The sequence below is a fragment of the Theropithecus gelada genome, chromosome 11, assembly GCF_003255815.1.
Source record: "Theropithecus gelada isolate Dixy chromosome 11, Tgel_1.0, whole genome shotgun sequence".
Taxonomy (NCBI): Eukaryota; Metazoa; Chordata; class Mammalia; order Primates; family Cercopithecidae; genus Theropithecus; species Theropithecus gelada.
Window position 1 is genome coordinate 12,891,428 of NC_037679.1, and position 17,127 is coordinate 12,908,554.

The following is a 17,127-nucleotide window of genomic DNA, read 5'->3' on the forward strand; positions in this document are numbered from 1 at the left end:
CCTGGCAGTTCACAGATGAGTCAGACCATTATTTGGGAGGAGGGCAGTCATCAACAGGACAGTCTCAGAAAAGGGAGGTCAGAGAGCATCAGTATCAGCCTGTACAGACAGCAGCCAGAGTCCTCAGAGATGGGAAGACTTACCCAGTGTCCCCTGCTATGCAGTGGTTGCTTCTGAAAAACCCAGGCCCCTGACTCCTGGTCTAGGAGTCCTTCTTGTGCCCTATTTGGAGGATCCTACATTTTGTTTCTATTCTCCTGGCTATATGGGGGTGGGGGAGAGGGAGGAATATTCAGCTGGGCCCGGGTGCTGCCCAGCCATGCCAGCTGGGTCTTGAGGCCTCATTGCCTCACATGCACCATGTCTGTTCCTTCAACTCCCCATTCTCCCACTGCAGGGTGGCGTGGTCTCTAAGCTCCACCTGAGCAGCCATCCAGAGATTTAGTTGTCCCCTGACCCCAAACAATTTCATACATATAGTCTGTCTTCAGCCTGAACTATCTTCTGTCTCCTTTTTCCAGACCAGCCTCTCAGCATTTTACAAGATTGCCCCATACTGTCCTCCTCTAGGAAGCCCTCCTTGACTGATCCTCCTGGTTCGGGATCCCAGACGTTTCCTTTAGAAACCACTGCCAAGGTGCTTGCAGGCCTCTTCCTATTCTCTTTCCTGGTCCCCACATACTGGCACCTCCCTGTGAGCAGGGCTGTTTTTTCTTCTCTCTAGGGATCTGCCTTCTTTCTTCTTTCCTGTCTCCCAGGACCCTCTTCCCGCACCAGGAGAATCAGTACTGCAGGGGAGACTGACTGAACCCTTCCCTGTTTAACGTTTTCTGGGAATAGCAGGGATAACGGAGTCCCACCGGGTCTCATGGTCTCATACTGAGGAGGAAGAGGTGGTGCCGACCCTTTCCCTGACTGGATCTGGGTGGCTTACTCTGGTGTAGGCTCCCTGCATCCCAGCTCCTGGTACTCCTTCTGCTCTGGTTGCTCTGGGCAAGTTAACAGCTCTGGGCTGCTGTGCTGGAGCCCCTGGGGTGCTGGGTGTGGTGCGGGCAGTGGCAGGCAGCCACTGTGATTCTCAGCTTGGGCTTCTCACCACACCTGACTGCCTGCTCCCCCACTGAAGCCCTCCAGGTTTGTGTTTCTCTGGTTTCCCTTGCACCTTCCCTTTCTTTCTCCCACCCAGTCCTCACCCAGCCCATTTATCCGAAGAGCTGGAGTTCTTCCAGAAAGTTTCTCCTTTCCTGGGTCCCTCGGGGTTGGCAGATCCCAGGTGGGGAAGGGGTGAATGGAGACTGGGTGGAGGCCAGGGTCCTGGCTCTAGTGAGGCACCAGGTCTAGCTCTGGATCAATCGATGCTTTGGCCGCCACCTTGTGGCAGATACGGAGAACTGCAGGGTTGGGGTCCCAGCGCTGAGAGTGAGACCTTCCGGAAAGGGAGATGATGGCAGGGTAGCAAACTTCAGATTTCCAAATTGACATTGGGGTCCCCTAATTCCTGACTGACATGGAAGTAGAAACCTGCCAAGTATCAAGGACACTTAGGGATGGAGACAGAGAATTAAAACTCTGTCCTTCAGTCTCAAACCTATTGTTTTAATCCTCCTTCCCTAAAACAAAAACAAAAACCCTAACAGGGCAACAGGATGAAACTCCTAACAGTTTCATCCTGAAACTGAAGCAGGAGGATCTGAGGTCTGATCTGCAGAAGTTCCAGTAAGTCCCAAAGTGTATTTGGATGCTACTGCCTGTGACTGTTGCACCGCTTTTTCACAGCTGCTCTCCACCCCCAGTCAGTGAGTGTCCCACCTTCTCCAGCCTCATTAATCCCATCATGCTCAGTTCATTGGTTCTATTCAGAAAATCCCAGGTTCCTTAGCCTTTTTACCCTATCCTGGGTTGTGCCTATGACCAAGATGCTGATCTGGGAAGTCCCTTCTCTGGTCTAACTTCAATCCTTCCTATAGCACTGGAAATGGAGAGAACTACCATACAGCTATCTGAGCTGCAGATGGGAAGCTGGGACCCTAAAAAGGTGGGGAAGATGAGGAAGGTTCTGAGGGAGGGCAGCTCTGCCTCAGTTTCTCCTGCCATTTTCCTCTCCCCTGCCCCCTTGCATCCTTGGAGATGAAGGGGATGCGACAGAGTGGCCCACCTCACTGGAGAATTCTCTCCACTTGGACTCCAGGATTCACAGGTACTGGGGGAAAGGAGAACTTCTGAGTTCCAACCATGAACCTTGTTATTCTCCTCTGTAGAGTGGGTACTGTGGAGAGTGAAGGGGGTATTTGTCTCTATCAGGCATTCTGGTCTCACTTACAGTCCCTCTGAAGCCTTATTCTTTCTTTCCACTTAAATCCCAGGCTCTCAGAAGCTCTTATAATGATTCTTGGAGTTCCTATATCACTCCCCCTCAGTCCAGCTCCCTTCTCTGGTGAGCCAAGGGTCACCGAATCCTCCCTGCCATTCTCCCTCAGCTTCCCCTGGCACTTCTTGGAGATCTTGGCCAGGAGCCCCGGTTCTGCAGGCCCTGGTGCCCTCCCTCTGAGGTGCCATTCCTCCCCTGCCTCATTTGCTGCTGCTGACCTTACTGAGTTAAATTAAAAAGCAATGTTCTGTGTGCGGCTCCAGCCCCGTGGAGCTTGACTCTGGGAAGACGAAGACAATTACTGGCCCCTCCATCTCCCTCTCGTCTGGCTGCCTTATAATTTTTCCCCCCGCTGCCTGGTATGCAACATTTATGTTTTTAATAACACCAGAATGGTTTTGACCTTGGGAATTCATAGCAGAATGGGCACTGTGAGAGGCCCCAACGTGATTGGCGTTTGTCTCAGTCCTTTGCAGGGCGGAGGCTCTAGTGCCTCCTGGATTCTGGGGAAGGTGTGTAGGGGCTGCACCCCACGGGGTTTAAGAAGAAATCTCAAAAACCAGAGTGGACAAGGACATGGGGAGGGGGAAACAGAGAGGGAGGCTGTTGTCTTTTTAGGTTTCCCTTGGAGGATCAAAGTTAGAATAAAATGTTTGAGAGGTTGGGATGTTTTTCTCCTCTTGTTTTATAGGAGGAATCCTAGATTGGGGATGGCATGGAATACGTGTGTGTGGGGGTGGCAATGGGGAAGGGGTGGTGTGTGATGCAAGTGTATATACACACTCAGGCTGTCAGTCTACAAGCTTGCACATATACCCCTGACACAACTGGATCCATTTCTCCTCATTTACTCTCAGCTTCTGTAGCTCTTTAACTTCAAGGAGAGTAGATAAAGTGAGGACTAGCCAGAGGACTGATGTCAGACTCTAAGTAGAACTTACCAGCTGAGAGTAAAGGGGGCAGGGACAGAGTCCTCTTCTGACTTGTAGACATATTTTCTTCCCAATCCCTCCTATCTTTCTTCTTTTCTCTTTTCTGTGCCCACCTCCCCGGGCAGCTCAGCTTTTGAGATGGCAGCAAGAAGAATCTGGAGGAGGCATAGGTTGGTCAGCAGAGGGACAAGAGAGGCAAGAAGCAGTGACAGGACCAGGTGAGGGATACCTGGGAAGAGAGAGCTGAAGATCATGTGCAGGTCCTCTCCTCCAGGTGTAAAGGGCTGTGGTAGGATGGACCAAGGTTAGAACTGGGAAAGGACTTCTGTGTCTACAGCTTCGAGGGGTTTCTGAAACTACAGTGAAAAGCCCAAATTATAAATGAAGACAAGCTTCTTTTGCAGTTCAGAAAGTAGGAAGAGAAGGGACAGAGGGTCATGTACCTGAGGATGAAGGGTGCACAGCCAGGTAGCTACAGCACACATATGTGTTCTGGGTTAACAGTCTTGTATGCGCCACTTCCGTATGTAAACATACAGAACACAGTAGCTTTGACATTGATTGTTTAAGCCAGGGGTTTGAGATGCTGTCTGGTTGTGGCCTGTAGGATATGGTGTTTTTCAGGAGCTGCAGCTGACACAACGGGATGACCCCTGCGCTGAGAACCAAGAAGTCGTGGGTTCTAGTTTTGGCCCCAGTTATCATCTGGGACCCCAGGGAATGTCACGGAGGACCGTGGATGTTATCTGCTATACCATGAAGGAAAAGCCACAGGGTCCTTCTGTGCCAGCAGCCCCAGTGCTAGAACGAGAAATGGAAGGGAGACTGAGGAGGGCGATGGCATTTCAGGGACTAGAGAGCTTGAGATGGGATGCAAGGATTCCTGAATTCAGAAATTCATAGGTTCTTGCTCGAGCTAAAGACGTCCCCAGCCTAGGGCAGCCCAGCCTGGCCTTGCCTGGATTCCAGACAGCATCCAGGGCCGATGTCTGGATCTGTAGGGAGCACTGTTCTCTGCCGCCCCCCTGTGGCCGCTGAGCCCTTTGCAGGTCGCTGCTGAGAAGATTCCGCTCCTCCGCAGAGCCGCGTTCCTCGCCCCCTGGTGGAAATTGCGTATATTACAAGAAGCGATTTCGGGTTTCTAGCCACAGCTTTCCCCCAACAGTTTCCTTAGTTTTGGAGGCATTCACAACCTCTTCAAAGCTGGGAAGGTCTTCCGGACATTTAACACTCTATATCTTTGCCTGAAGTTTTAAGTTCTGGTTTTGCAAAGTGGATAGTGGAGACAAGGGGCTGAGATTGAACAGAGGGCAATTTCTCTTCTTCCTCTTTGGGTTTCATCCTACAACCCTGTATTCCCAGGGTCTCTCAGAGTTTTAAAATCAGTGTCTGGTGACATTCCTGGAGAAAATGGATCTGGAGCAGACCAGGCATCGTGCGTCTGGGCTTCTTGGCAGTTGCACCTGAGCGCAGTCGGTCAGTGTCGGCAGGGAGATGGATTGGCAGGAGCCAGGAGGCAGGAGGCAGCGATGATGGAGGGAGATGGCATATTTGACAGATGCTGACAGAGCTCGTTATTTGCTAGCCCTGGAATCCCCTCCCACCCACCAGGCTGCCCTTGGCCCTCCCCTCCCTGAACTCAATGCTCATTAGTGATTGCCTGTCTTTGGGGGAGAAACCCAGTGGGCCAAGCTGCATGGGGGTGAGCAAGGGAGGAAGAGGAAGAGCAAGGGGCAGGGACATAAGGCAGATGCTGGAGGAGTCGTGGTTGGAATGACTGGGATTTGGAGCTGAGATCTGATGATCACTGGGGTGCTTGGAAGGTGTGGCTGGGGATATTGTCCAGGGGCCAGATACTGAATTGCTGGGGGTGGTGGGTCGGGAGGCATATTAAAAGGAATTGAGTTCCACTGATTTACACACTGATTTTGGGAGAACTGATAAAATTGGAGCTGACCATTCTACTGGGGACTTACTATGTACAGGGCAGGTCGACAGGTGCTCTGAGGGGATAAAAGAGGCACGCCACCTATTTCCTGCTCCCCTTCCTGTGTTTTGAGACCTGCCACGTCTCCTCCCTGCACTTGTTGCTCCCTATGTGTCTGAGGGGTGCAAGGTGCTGCTGGGCTGGGGATGTGGAGACAACTCCCCTAAGCAGTTTGTGACCTTCCCACACCCCCTTCCAGTAAAGCTCCTCCAGTCGGCTTCTCACCTCTCCTCATTCCTTTTCTCTTAGAATGTACAAGACATGTAGATATCTGGGTGGGACAGGGGGCCCTTGGGTGCCCTCCCAGAATTTCCAGTGGCTCCCAGTGGAGGAACTGGGTTGGGGACAGGGGTAAGCCATACTATCCCGAGAGGCCAGGGGAGCAGGCAGGGAGGGGATCTCTATTTGGAGTGTGGAGAATGTTCGATGAGGAGGAGAATGCTGCAGTCGGAGCCCGCGCTGCATCCTAATCAGCGCTGCGGAGGCTGCGCTGCTGGCCGTCAATCTTTCCACACAAAGGGCCGCCCGCCCCCTTCCCTCTCCAAGCCCTCTGAGCCAGCCACCCCCTCTCCAGCCCCATCACTGCGGGGCAGGAAAAGAGGCAGAGAAGGGGGGGAGACGGACACACAGACAGGGACAGAACGATCCAGTAAATTCAAACCAAGATGGACAGAGTGGGACCCATGGGGCAGAGTGGGTCCCAGCACTCTGGAGATGAAGAGAGACAGACAGAGGGAACAGAGACACTGCCGAGTGGAAAGGGAAAGACAGAGGAGAGACAGACCTAGAGACAGGACAGAGCCAAGACAGAGGAGCATCCAGAGAGCAGACAGAAACATCAAAGACTCACACAGGGACAGAGCCACCCAGAAACCAGCCATAGCAGAGTCAGTCACACACACAGAGGCATGAGAAGGTCCCAGGCCCAGGGAGAAACTGAAGGCCATGTACCCTGAGCCAAAGGCACACTGACCCAGGGCCAGGGCCAGGGCCAGGGCGGAGAATATACCAGAAGTGTATCAGTAGACTGAGAGAAGCAGAGAAGGGGAGGGAGAAGATGGGTTTCCAAGGAGAAAGGAAAGGAGAGTGGCGGTGGGGAGACATTAAGAAGGGTCAGGTAGAGGTTACAGGGGGTGAGATGGGGATTCTGGGTTGAGGGCTCTGCTGGCCTTCCAGGGCCTGGGACTCAGGTGGGAGGGGAGGCCCATACGTGTGTGCATGTGTGTGTGTGTGTGAGAGCAGGAACACAGCAATTCCAAGCTCTTCAAAATGCCAGAGTTGTCTGGTGCTGAACCAGACAGCCACACACCCTCCCTCTGCATGGACCGCTTGAAGCAGTTATGGTGAGGTGTGGAGGAGAGAACAGAAGACAGATGGAAGTTAGAGAAAGACTGAGAAAGAAAAAGAATGGCAGAGCCCCAGCAGAGATCAGAGGGAGAGAAAATGATGTTGAAAAAGGGAGTAGAGAAATTGGCAGAGGACAGTCAGAGAAAGACAGAGGTAGAGAAAGAAATATGAGGAGGCAAGAAGTGAGTGTGTGTGTGTGTCTGCGTATAAAAGACAGGGAGCAGAGGGTGCCTCTAACTGCAGGAGGGTGAGAGGGGCATGGAGAGAGAGGGGGCTGTTGAGAGAAAGGCGGACTAAGGGGAAATGGGGAGGGAAAGCAGGCAGGGCACCTATCTACCTGGAGATGCCGGGCTGGAATCAACCCAGCATCATGTTTACCTGATGAAACAACCCTGCAGTGAGCTGGGGAGGCAGTCAATGAGTTTTTCTTTCCTTTTCTTCCTTTTCTTTTTTTCTTTTTTTTTTTTTAGGGTGACCTTGTCATTTTCTTTAAGTACAAAGAACCTTTTCCAATGCATGCTATCTCCTTTAACATAGCAGGTTTCAGCAGCTGCTGCAGGTGCCTGGGTCATTCCTGGCAATTTCTCTTTGGGGATCACCTTTAGAGCCTGCAGTATAGCTCTGAGCATCTGCACCAGAGGCAAATTTGTGTCCTTTAGGGGTAGATCTAATTTTTGAAAACAGTCTAAGTGTTAGGAATCAAGGCTGGAGAATCAGGTGAGGACCCAGCTGGGGAGCAGTATTTCCAGTTAAAAAGAAGGTGAAAATGGGAAGACACAGAAGAGGGTGTGCCCTCATCCAAAGTGGCTCTGAAAGGCCATCCTGAAGGGGAGCCTTGCAGCATATGACAAGGAGATCTTCTAGTGGCTGCTTGAGGGCCAATTTCATTTTTCTGTCTGTTAAAACCGGGCAGTAATGCTCCCAGGAGCATTCGCAGCCTGGCACTGGAGGGATGAGGCCTGGCATCTGATGGAAATACTTGGGCACAGTGGTCCTGGCCTTGGGGATCTTACAGTCCTCCTCCCTGCCAACATTATGTTCATAGGTGCAAAGTTATCCCATTGACATTCACCACAGCAAAGATCAACAAGTGCAAATGATTAGAGCAAATTCGGAATCCAAGCCAGCTAGTTCATCAGGGAAGGCTGCTAGGAGTGGGGGAGTTAGAGGGGTATGCAAAGAGAAACCCAACAGGGCATGGAACAGATTAGGAGAAGAGCAGGAGTACCTCTGGCTGATGTTGCTGAGGCAGGTGAGCAAACCATAAATGAGGCTGGGGACAGCTTTGCTGGCCTGGAGCGAGGAGCTGGATTCAGGAACCAGCATGAAGGGGAATGGAAGGGGGCAGGTTTCGAAGCCAGGCTGGGTGATCTGAATTTGCTGAGAGAAACTGGGGCTGACTGGGGATGCACTAACGTGTCAGGTAGAGTGTGTGAGTGTGTGTGTGTGTACTCACACTTGTCTGGATAGGTGTGTACTCAAGTTTGCATGTTTTTTTCTGTGTTGTGTGTGTAGGAGTATGTAAATCCAGGTGGCTTTGTGCCATGTGGTTTTTACCCCAGGCTCTCGTCTATCCATCTGTGTGACTGGCATGTAGCTATGCCTGAATGCGTTTGTTCATTTGTGTGTTTCCATGTGGTCATGTGCGAATGGTAACTCAGTTGCTTTTTGTGTATTTTATTTGGCTACGCGTGGCGAAGGGCAGCGTGTGTGTTTTGCGTGTGTGTGCGTGTGTGTGTGCTCGTGTCTGCAGGAGGAGTGGGGCCGGCAGGGAGCCCTGGCTACCCAAGCATTGCCGTCTGTCTCTCTCCCTCCACTGCCTCCATCTGCCCTCGCTGAGGTCGTGACAAGGAGGCAAACAGCAAAACGGCAAACAGCTACGGCGGGAGAAACAAGAATATTGTAAGCCCCGCGCAGACACCCCCTGCGGGGGAGAAAGGGACATGAACAGCCAAAGGGACGGACACACACACACACACTTACTCCTACACCCACAAACTCACTCACTCCTGCGCACACAGGCTGCTCCGCGGACACGCTTCACGGAGCAGGTGCCCCCACGCGCAATACCCTCCTGGCTCACAGGCCTTCGCACACACAGGCCACACACACACACACACACACACACACACACACTCGCTCCCGGCCTCCCTCCCGCCGCCCCTCCTCTGAGCCCTGCGGCCCGTCCTTCCACACCTCCCAACGCCTGCAGGCGCTGGGGGAGCTGGGGCTTGGGGCGCTCACTCGGACCTCGGAGCCAATCTCCAGATACCTAATGGCTCCTTTGGCCGTGGAACGGGGTGTGCGTGGGTGTCCTCTCCTTCACTCCTTCCCCAGCCCCGTCGCCTCCCACCCCCTTCCGGCCCGCGGCAGTTTCCGAAATCGCCCGGCGGCCGAGAATTCATTAGCGGGGGGCGGATGTAAACGCAGCGCAGTGGAACGTTTTAATTAGGCCTGAACAATAAACAAGCTAAACGAGGCGCGCAGGGCTCCCTGGCGGGCCCTCAGCCTCCTCCGCGCGGCGCGGACTCATTACGGCTGCAGCCAATTTCATGCCAGCGCCGAGCACTGGCTGGGCCGGGAGGGGGGCTGGGGGTGGGGGTGCGCTTTGGGCCTTCAGCGTGCGGAGCGGGGGCGTCCCGGGGCAAGGGCAGCGGGCCGGTGCCCGCCCGCCCGGGGCTGCGGCGGCCGCATTTCTGCACCATCCACCTGCCTGTTTCAGTGTCCTTGAGATGACGCTCCCTCCCCACACCAGAGCGGCCCGCTGGAGCATCTAGCTTGCTTTTTAGGGTCTCTCTCCCGCCTCTTTTCCTCCCCCGCTCCCTCTCTTCTTGCGGCTGACTCCAGCTCCCCCTCGGTGCCCGTAACCCTCCTTTCCTTTTTTTGCCGCAGTCTTCGTCTCTTCCACAGGGTCTCTCCCTCCCCCGCTCCCCGTGGTTGTCAGACTTTCTCCTGGACTTTCTCCGCCCCGCGCCGCCCGCCCCGGATGCCGAGCGTGGTAGACTCTGCAGCCCGGCTCCTCGCTGCTTGCCGGCGCTGCCTACACCCCCCTCTTGGGTTCCCTTCCAAGGTCCCTTCCGCTCGCCCCGCTCTGCCCGCTGCCGCCGCCGCCTTCCAGGCCCCTCCCCGCCCTCTGTCTCTTTCTGCCTGGGTTCTTCCTTTGGGCCTTCTACCCTCGGGTTTCAGGTACGGCCCTGGGCATTGCTCCCGCACCCTACTAATTGGGGCTCTTCTGGACCGATCCAACCAGTGAAGTCGAGTTTGGCTCGTTTCCTTCTCTCCCTTTTTGCGAAGCTGCAGACACTGCTTGCTGGCCCTCAGGCTCTGTTAGGACTTCCTGGTTCTAGGTGGCGGTGGGTCTGTGGCTAAGTTTGAATCCCAGACCAGGGCCTCACCATGTGAGTCTTAACCTGGTCTTGCTCAGTTGTAAAATGTGGGAAATAATTTTAGGTGCTTCATGTTGTGGGAATTAGCGCTGTGATAACGAATGTAACATGCTTGGCACATGGGACTTAGTCTATTGGCACTTCACTTCTGCCTTTCCTCAATCTGCTCCTCTCCCTAGCCTGGAGTTTTCTTAAAGTGTTTTAAGGAGAGAAAACCAAAATTACAGACTATAGGCCCCCACAAATTGAATATCAGAAATTGCAAATGGTTCAACCTAACAAATGCATTAGGCTCTGATTGCAAGAAGTGCTGTTGAGTGTGTACAAGAAGGGAGGACCGGGACTGGACTGACCTGCAGAACAAAGGAAACCATGTGGACTGGCACACTGGACTGAGCAAATTAAAACCTACGGGACATGTCAACCTGCATTAGTCCTGCCTCGGCAGTATGGCTGCCCTCTTAGGGCTGCAGAGTCATGGGCCTGTGTCCTCTTGGGGGCTGCAGTGGATCTAAGAGTTCAGCTCCCCCAAGACTCCTGCACCAAGGCAGGAACTAGACTCCTAGAACCTCATACCGTCATACTCCTCTCCCATCTATACATCACACACACACACACACACACACACACACACACACACACACACACACGTCCTTTGAGATTTTTAAAGGAAAATTGCGAAGTGTGGGCCTGGAATTCTGTCCCTGCTTTAGTTTCTTTCCCTAGTTCCCTCCTGACTCCTAAGAAGCAGAATCGGTGAGTCACACACCTTCCCCTGTTTGTGCTGCCCATTGTGTTGGGCACTGAGGGGAGATCCAGAGGGAGGAGCACAGATCCTGCCCTGCGGGAGCTCCTAGACTCATGGTAAGATGAGGCTGGTTGTCAAGACCAACCAAGAGGCATGGAGCTCTGGGCACGCCCTCAACAAAGCCTTATGAGTTGAGTTGGTCAGGAGCAACTGGAACAAGCCCTGTGACCCTGGCATTGGGGAGACTGGGAATGACCAAATAAGAAAGGATGGAGGAAGATCTGAAAGAAGTCTAGGAGGGTCCCTAGAGGATAGGGAGAATGGTATTCATTTAGTTAGCAGGGAGCAGCAAAACTGAAAGGAGAGAACTAGCAAGTTAGAGCTCTCAGTGAAGTGCATTATCTTGGGGTAAGGAATGGCCAATGTGAACCTTGGAGGCAGATGGGGAAGGAATGCATAGGGGTGTGTGTGTGTGTGTGTGTGTGTGTGTGTGTGTGTGTTGGGGAATGTGTACTGAGGAGGCCCAGGGGTGGAGGATGCAGGGCTTGGGAGGGCAGGTTTGCTGGGCTGCAGCAGAGAGCCTGGGCTGAGATATCCTTGAAGATGCCTGGGATAGGGTAGCAGTGGTGGTAGAGGTATAGGACAGCAACGTAAAATGTCCTACTGTTGTACCTCTACCGTGATCCTGGGCTGGGTAGGCGAGATGCTAGGAAGCCAAGCTGACTTCCTGGGCCCTGATACGTCCTCGTGGGGCGTGAAGATGAATGAGTCTGGATTTCATGGGCTAGTGAACCATGGCTAGGTGGAGACAGCTGCTCAGGCTATGAAATGTGGGGAAGAGGCCTCCAGAGGTCCCCAAACAGAAAGAGGGAGGAGATAGAGGTGGGAATGGGGATGGGTAATGGGAAGATGGAAGGCTTGAGACCTCTTTCCTAGCTATCTCCTTTACTCACTCCTTTCATGGATTGAATTATTCATTTTAAAGCTAAAAAAACCTTCAATAAATTATCTAGTCTAGACTTTCACCTTCAAAGGGTTCGATATTACTTCCCCATTTCGCAGATGAGGCCTACACAAGTTAACCAACTTGATCGAGATCTCCCGGGCAGAACAGGCTGAAAAGGGCAAGGTCTTTTGCCCTGGGTAGGGGAAGTGGGGGTTAATCTCTCCCTATGCAATCAGGCTCTACAATTGGCTGCTTCACAGGACAGAACCAGCAGGAGCTGGCATCAGAATGCAGCAACTTGATTCCTGGCTATTTACCAGTTCTGTGACCTGAGGCAAGTTACTTAACCTCTCTGTGTCTTCATTTTATTATCTATAAAATGACAACACTAATACTTGCTCCTGTGGCTTGTTACTAAGAATAAAATGAGATTTTTGCAAAAAGAACTTTGTACAGTTGAATCTCAGTTTATTAGGCTTTAAAAATCATCCTTCTCTTTGATATCATCCCAGCTTATTCTCTTCATACCTGCTAGGGACATCAGCCTTCCTCCCCCCAACCCCTTTGCACTCTCTCCAGCCTCTCAACCTGGCATTTACTTCCCTCTGATCTTGCTCACATCCCAGAGAGCAGGACCCTGTCCTCTCCTGCCTTTGCACTCCTTCCCTCTCTCCAGGACTGGGTTCATAGGGTGTATCCAAACAATGGACACGAGGTGCAGAGAGGTTAAGATAAAACAGGAGAGGGAGGGCTTGGGGAGAAGCCACCAAGCTGCATGCAGGGCTCTTACCCACATGCCATGCGATCCTTGAGCAGGGCATTTGCCAAGATCTGGGGAGGGAAACAATCATCTTCCTCCTGGAGTGAAGGGTGGGATGCGGATTATTTTCCTAATGTTTAGAGAGACTGTTTTGCCCCATGATGTGGGACACATCACCTGGAGGCCAATCCCCCGGAAACAGAATAGCAGTGGAGAGAGGGCTTTCCTTTTCCTGTTTGGGGTGTGTGTGTGTGTGTGTGTGTGTGTATGTGTGGTAGGAAATGTGTTGTTGGAGATTCTATATCATTTCATTTGCCCTAGCATTTACCAACCCTAACTCAAAGGAAATCCTTTCTAAAGTCTATTCTACATTTCTTTTGCTGACAGTAAGCCCACCTCTTTAGTGGAGGTATTATCTAAAGTCCAGGATCTGGTTCAATGTCTTTTGTAAAAGATGTGCGTATGTCGCGGAGGGGAAAGTAAAAGATGGAACTTGAAGAAATGGAATGACCCAGCTCCTGGCTTTAATTACACGTAAGCCCTGAACATTCTGAACTTTATTAACCTCTTAAGTGTCCACAGGGGTGGGATGGACCTGGTGGGTTTTGCTCCCTGGTCCTCTCTGCAGGGCGTCTCTGCAGGGTCCCCTCTTTACGCTTTTTGCCCATCCCAGCCTTTGGCTGCACACCATTTCTCCTGGCTTCAGGTGCGCTATAAATCACCTCTCCCAGAAAGGAGGCTACCACCTACCTATCCAGTCCATGTCTCACCGGCTGTCTTTATCTTGCCCAAGATCTTCTGGTTCTTCCTTCTCTGCAAACCCCTTATGCTTTCCCCAGCACCACTTTTTTGGATAACCTGATTAGCTGTTTTGGAGACAGGGGCTCTTTTAGCAGGGACCCCTTCTCCTCCTAAGTGTCTTACTAATTACAAACAGAGAAAGCCTGGTCTGTGAAGTTAGACTGCCCCCAGCTCCCTGGCTTGGTGGAGGGAGTCAGGAGCTAGGGGATTTAAAGTGCAATTTCCTGTACCCTTTTCATTTCCTGCTGGGGGTTGTGGAGAGCAATAAGCAAGGTGGGTGGCGAGGGCCAGAAGGACTGCCAGGTGGGGGATGGGCTGGGGAAGCCTTCCCTCCATGTACTCTTCTATCATCCCCTTTTCTGGCTCTCGAGGTGAGTTCTTTGGGGATGAAGCACCTGATAAATGAGGACCTGGCATTCCTTACAATCTCCCTCTTACCTTCCCAAAGTAAGGGAACAGAGTAGAGAGGAGTGGGAAATGATCCAGGTCTGATTATTGTAATAATAGATGATACCACAGGAAGGAACCTTGGAAATCAGTTGGATCTCTTGAGGTTTTATTTTATTTTAAGTAGAGATGGGGGTCTTGCTATGTTGCCCAGGCTAGGTCTTGAACTCCTGGGCTCAAGGGATCCTCCTGCCTCGGCCTCCCAAAGTGCTGGGATCACAGATGTGAGCCACTGCACCTGGCCTCCTTCAAGTTTCAGATGAGGAAATGGAGGCCTTGGAGAGGGGAGATAATCTGCCCAAGGTTACATATGTAAGTGGTGGGCTGGTGTGGCTGGGATTTAGCTAACTCTCATGATTCACTGTTTAGTGCTCTTGCCTCAGTCAGAGTGGGCTGTGGGTCAGTGATGTGTGTGTGTGTGTGTGTATACTGGGGACGGGGGATTAGATGGGAGGAAGTGGGGTAGGGAGCAGGGGATCTGGGGAGGTACCTGGATAGCAGGGGACTCCGGGTCCTGAAATGTTCACTCTTTGGTAGGTCCTGTGGAAGAGCGCAGGCAAGTCCTGAGTTAGGGAAGCTTTTGTGAGCTGGCTCAGGAAACAGATGCGTGGAAAAAAAGGAGGGGAGAGCAAAGAACTGTGGCCCTTGGAAACTATTAGCCCCACATCTCTTCTTCCCCTCTCCACAGTCAGAGGTGGATGAGGTGGGGGAGGGGGCATGACAGAGGACAAAGGAGCCAATTATTGAGTGAGTGGATTAATTGATTAATTGTCCAGAAGCTTCCAGTGCTCCCCCAACAATGACATCCCCTCCCCCGACCCCAGTCAGGCATGGCCTCGGTTGGCCTGGATTATTAATTAGGGCTTGAAGTCATTTAACGATGATTTCATTATCGACGTGCTGTCTGTCTCGGGCTCAGCCCGGTTGCCAGGGCGACTCTGATCGATTGCCTTCCGGTCTTCTTGGCTTGGCCGGCTCCTTCCTTTCTGGAGCCTGGCTGTTGGCGAGCACTCCCTAGCGGCCCCCTCTGGTATTGCAGAGCTTCCCGTTTGCCGGCTTGAGAGACTCGGGCGAAGAACAGAGATCTACAGCTGCCTTGGGGGTCTTTCAGCTACTGACTGACCTAGCTGTTGCCTGGGAACCGGCTTTTCTCCTTTTCTCCTGGGTTGTGAAGTCCTTCTGATTCTGTCCTCTGTCCTTCTACCCATACTCCCTTGGGATGGGTGTAGGATTAGGTAGGGACCTCAGTTGTTTCCTCGCAGCCTTTCAATTTACCTCTGGGAGGCCCAAATAAGCTGTGATAAAGTTCTTCCTGCTGCTAAGCCAACTCCTTAGGCTCTGGCTATCCTGGGACATCTGGCCTCTTGGACCTTGCATGAGGCTGGCAGGGAAGGAGTGGGGATAATTTCACTTTAGATTGCCTGAGGTAATGTTCTTAGGGTCTTCCCTGGCCCTAAGAGGAGCTGGGGGAGCTGGTCTTTGTAGAGCTCAACTACTTCCTCAGCCTCAAGAAAGCCTGGGGAAAAAAAGGCAGGGTCCAGGTTGTCATGCTAAGTCTTAGTTAATGCATGACTTTCTTCAGAAACTTGGCTGGTTGCTCTATCTCTGGTCCCTGAAAACCTAGATTCACGCACATTCACTGGTCTCAGGATCTCTACTCTATGCCTCAGTTTCTCCTTTCATGGGTTTTATGTATATATTTGTGGGGTCTGTTACTAGAGAGTTGCTTGAAGGCATCGGTCATGGCTTCTCAGTAGGTGTCTAAATTGTTGACCCCAAAGTAATGGACAGTCACTGGTGTCTTATCTCCCTTATCCTTTGCATGCTGCTGATTTCGTTCTCAAATGCAGATCTCTCCTCAGTCCTTATGTCTCTTTGCTCCTCTGCCCTTGACCCCTGACCAAAGACTGTCCCCAGCACCCTCCCCAGAACGTGCCTCCCTTGCGTGCCCGCCTCTATTTCTCCTCCTCCTCTGCCCCACTTCCCCTTCTACTGGTTGTGCCAGGCTGCATTAGCTCTGAAAAATTTAGAGCTGGGCTTCAGGCCTCTCTGGACTGCAGCACTTTGGGGACAGGAAGGCAGGTTGGGTTGTCATGTCCATGTAGGGAGGGGTCTCTGCGAGCCCCCCAGGTTGGCTCTGGGAGAGAGCCTGGGGGCTCTGGCAGCAGGCTCACCCTATCAGCTTTCTGGGCACATCCGCCACCGCGCAGCACCTGAGAGGGGAAGCGGCTCAGCAGCGAGCTGAGTGAGATTGAAGAGGATCATAAAGAAAATATATATCCCCTCCCTGGCCTCACTCGCTCCTCCTGCTCTGCACTTGCCTCCTTCTCTCTCTTTGTCTCGCTCCCTCCCCCCTCTTCACTGCAACCCTGTTTTCTTTGTTCCTTCTTTGCGTCTGTCACCCTCATCTCTGTCAGGCAGGTCTGTCTGTCTGTCTGTCGGCCATTCTATCTATCTCCTTGACTCTAGATATTTTTTGGTCTGAGTTTTTCTAGGACTGTGTCCGCCATCAGCCCTTCTCGCTCCCTCCCCGCTTCCCTCCCTCAGTCTCCAAGGGTCTCTCATACCATCACGTCTTTATGAGTTTCACTGTGTGTGCCTTTTAGTCTCTCCATCCACCTCCCCTCCCATCTGTCTCATTTGGCTGCCTCCCCATCGCTCTTCCCATCTCTCTTCCCATCTCGTGCCCTCCCTTCCATCTCTCCTTTTTGCTTCTCCCTGTCTCTTTCAGCGTCTTCTCCTCTCTCTGGCTCACACCCCTGCCTGCCTCTCATCTTCCCCCCTCCCACCCCTCAAGGTTCAGATACTTCATGTGAAATCACCTGGATGGGCTCCAACTGTCAGGGCCCCCCATTCCGTACCCCCTTCTCCCAGGAAGATTTACAGCCCCAACTCGGCATCTTCTGCATTCCCCCCAAGCCCTGGGCCAGTTCTTTTCATTACCTGATGATTATCTGGGGGCCCTGGCATTTCCCCCAGCCTCCCACCCTCTACCCAGCAGGCAGTGAACAGCACAGGGAGAAAGGAGAAGGGATTGCTCTTGGGACCAGATGCAAGGACACGGAGACCCTCCCCCTGTGCCGCCCTTCTTTCCCTCAAGCAGATGCACATCTGGGAAAATCCCAGCTTGAGGCAGGGGAAGACAGCTTAGGACTGTTGGAGCAGACATAAATCAAACACCCAGATGCCCCTCCCCTACTGTTCTGTCATTACAGCCATCCTTCCAATTCCTGCCTGTCTCCTTTGCCTCTAGGCATCCTGGCTCTGTAGTCTTGACTGGGGCCACTCATCCACTACCCAGCATAGTGCCAGGCACAAAGGAGGTGCTCAGTTAATGCCCTTGGTCCATGTCTAATAGAGAAGCACTATGGCAAAGTCAATGTGGTGTTTAGGTGTTTCTCAGGT

At 52.5% G+C, this 17,127-nt stretch overlaps 1 long non-coding RNA gene across 1 annotated transcript; it reads right to left on the reverse strand.

The window, feature by feature from the left end:
* Positions 1 to 7,992: 7,992 nt before the first annotated feature.
* On the reverse strand, positions 7,993 to 14,433 carry LOC112635477. The gene is made up of 3 exons (XR_003121921.1): positions 14,213 to 14,433; positions 13,225 to 13,340; positions 7,993 to 8,511 (listed from the first exon to the last, which is right to left on the reverse strand). It is a non-coding gene; the product is annotated as an uncharacterized LOC112635477 (long non-coding RNA).
* Positions 14,434 to 17,127: the final 2,694 nt, after the last annotated feature.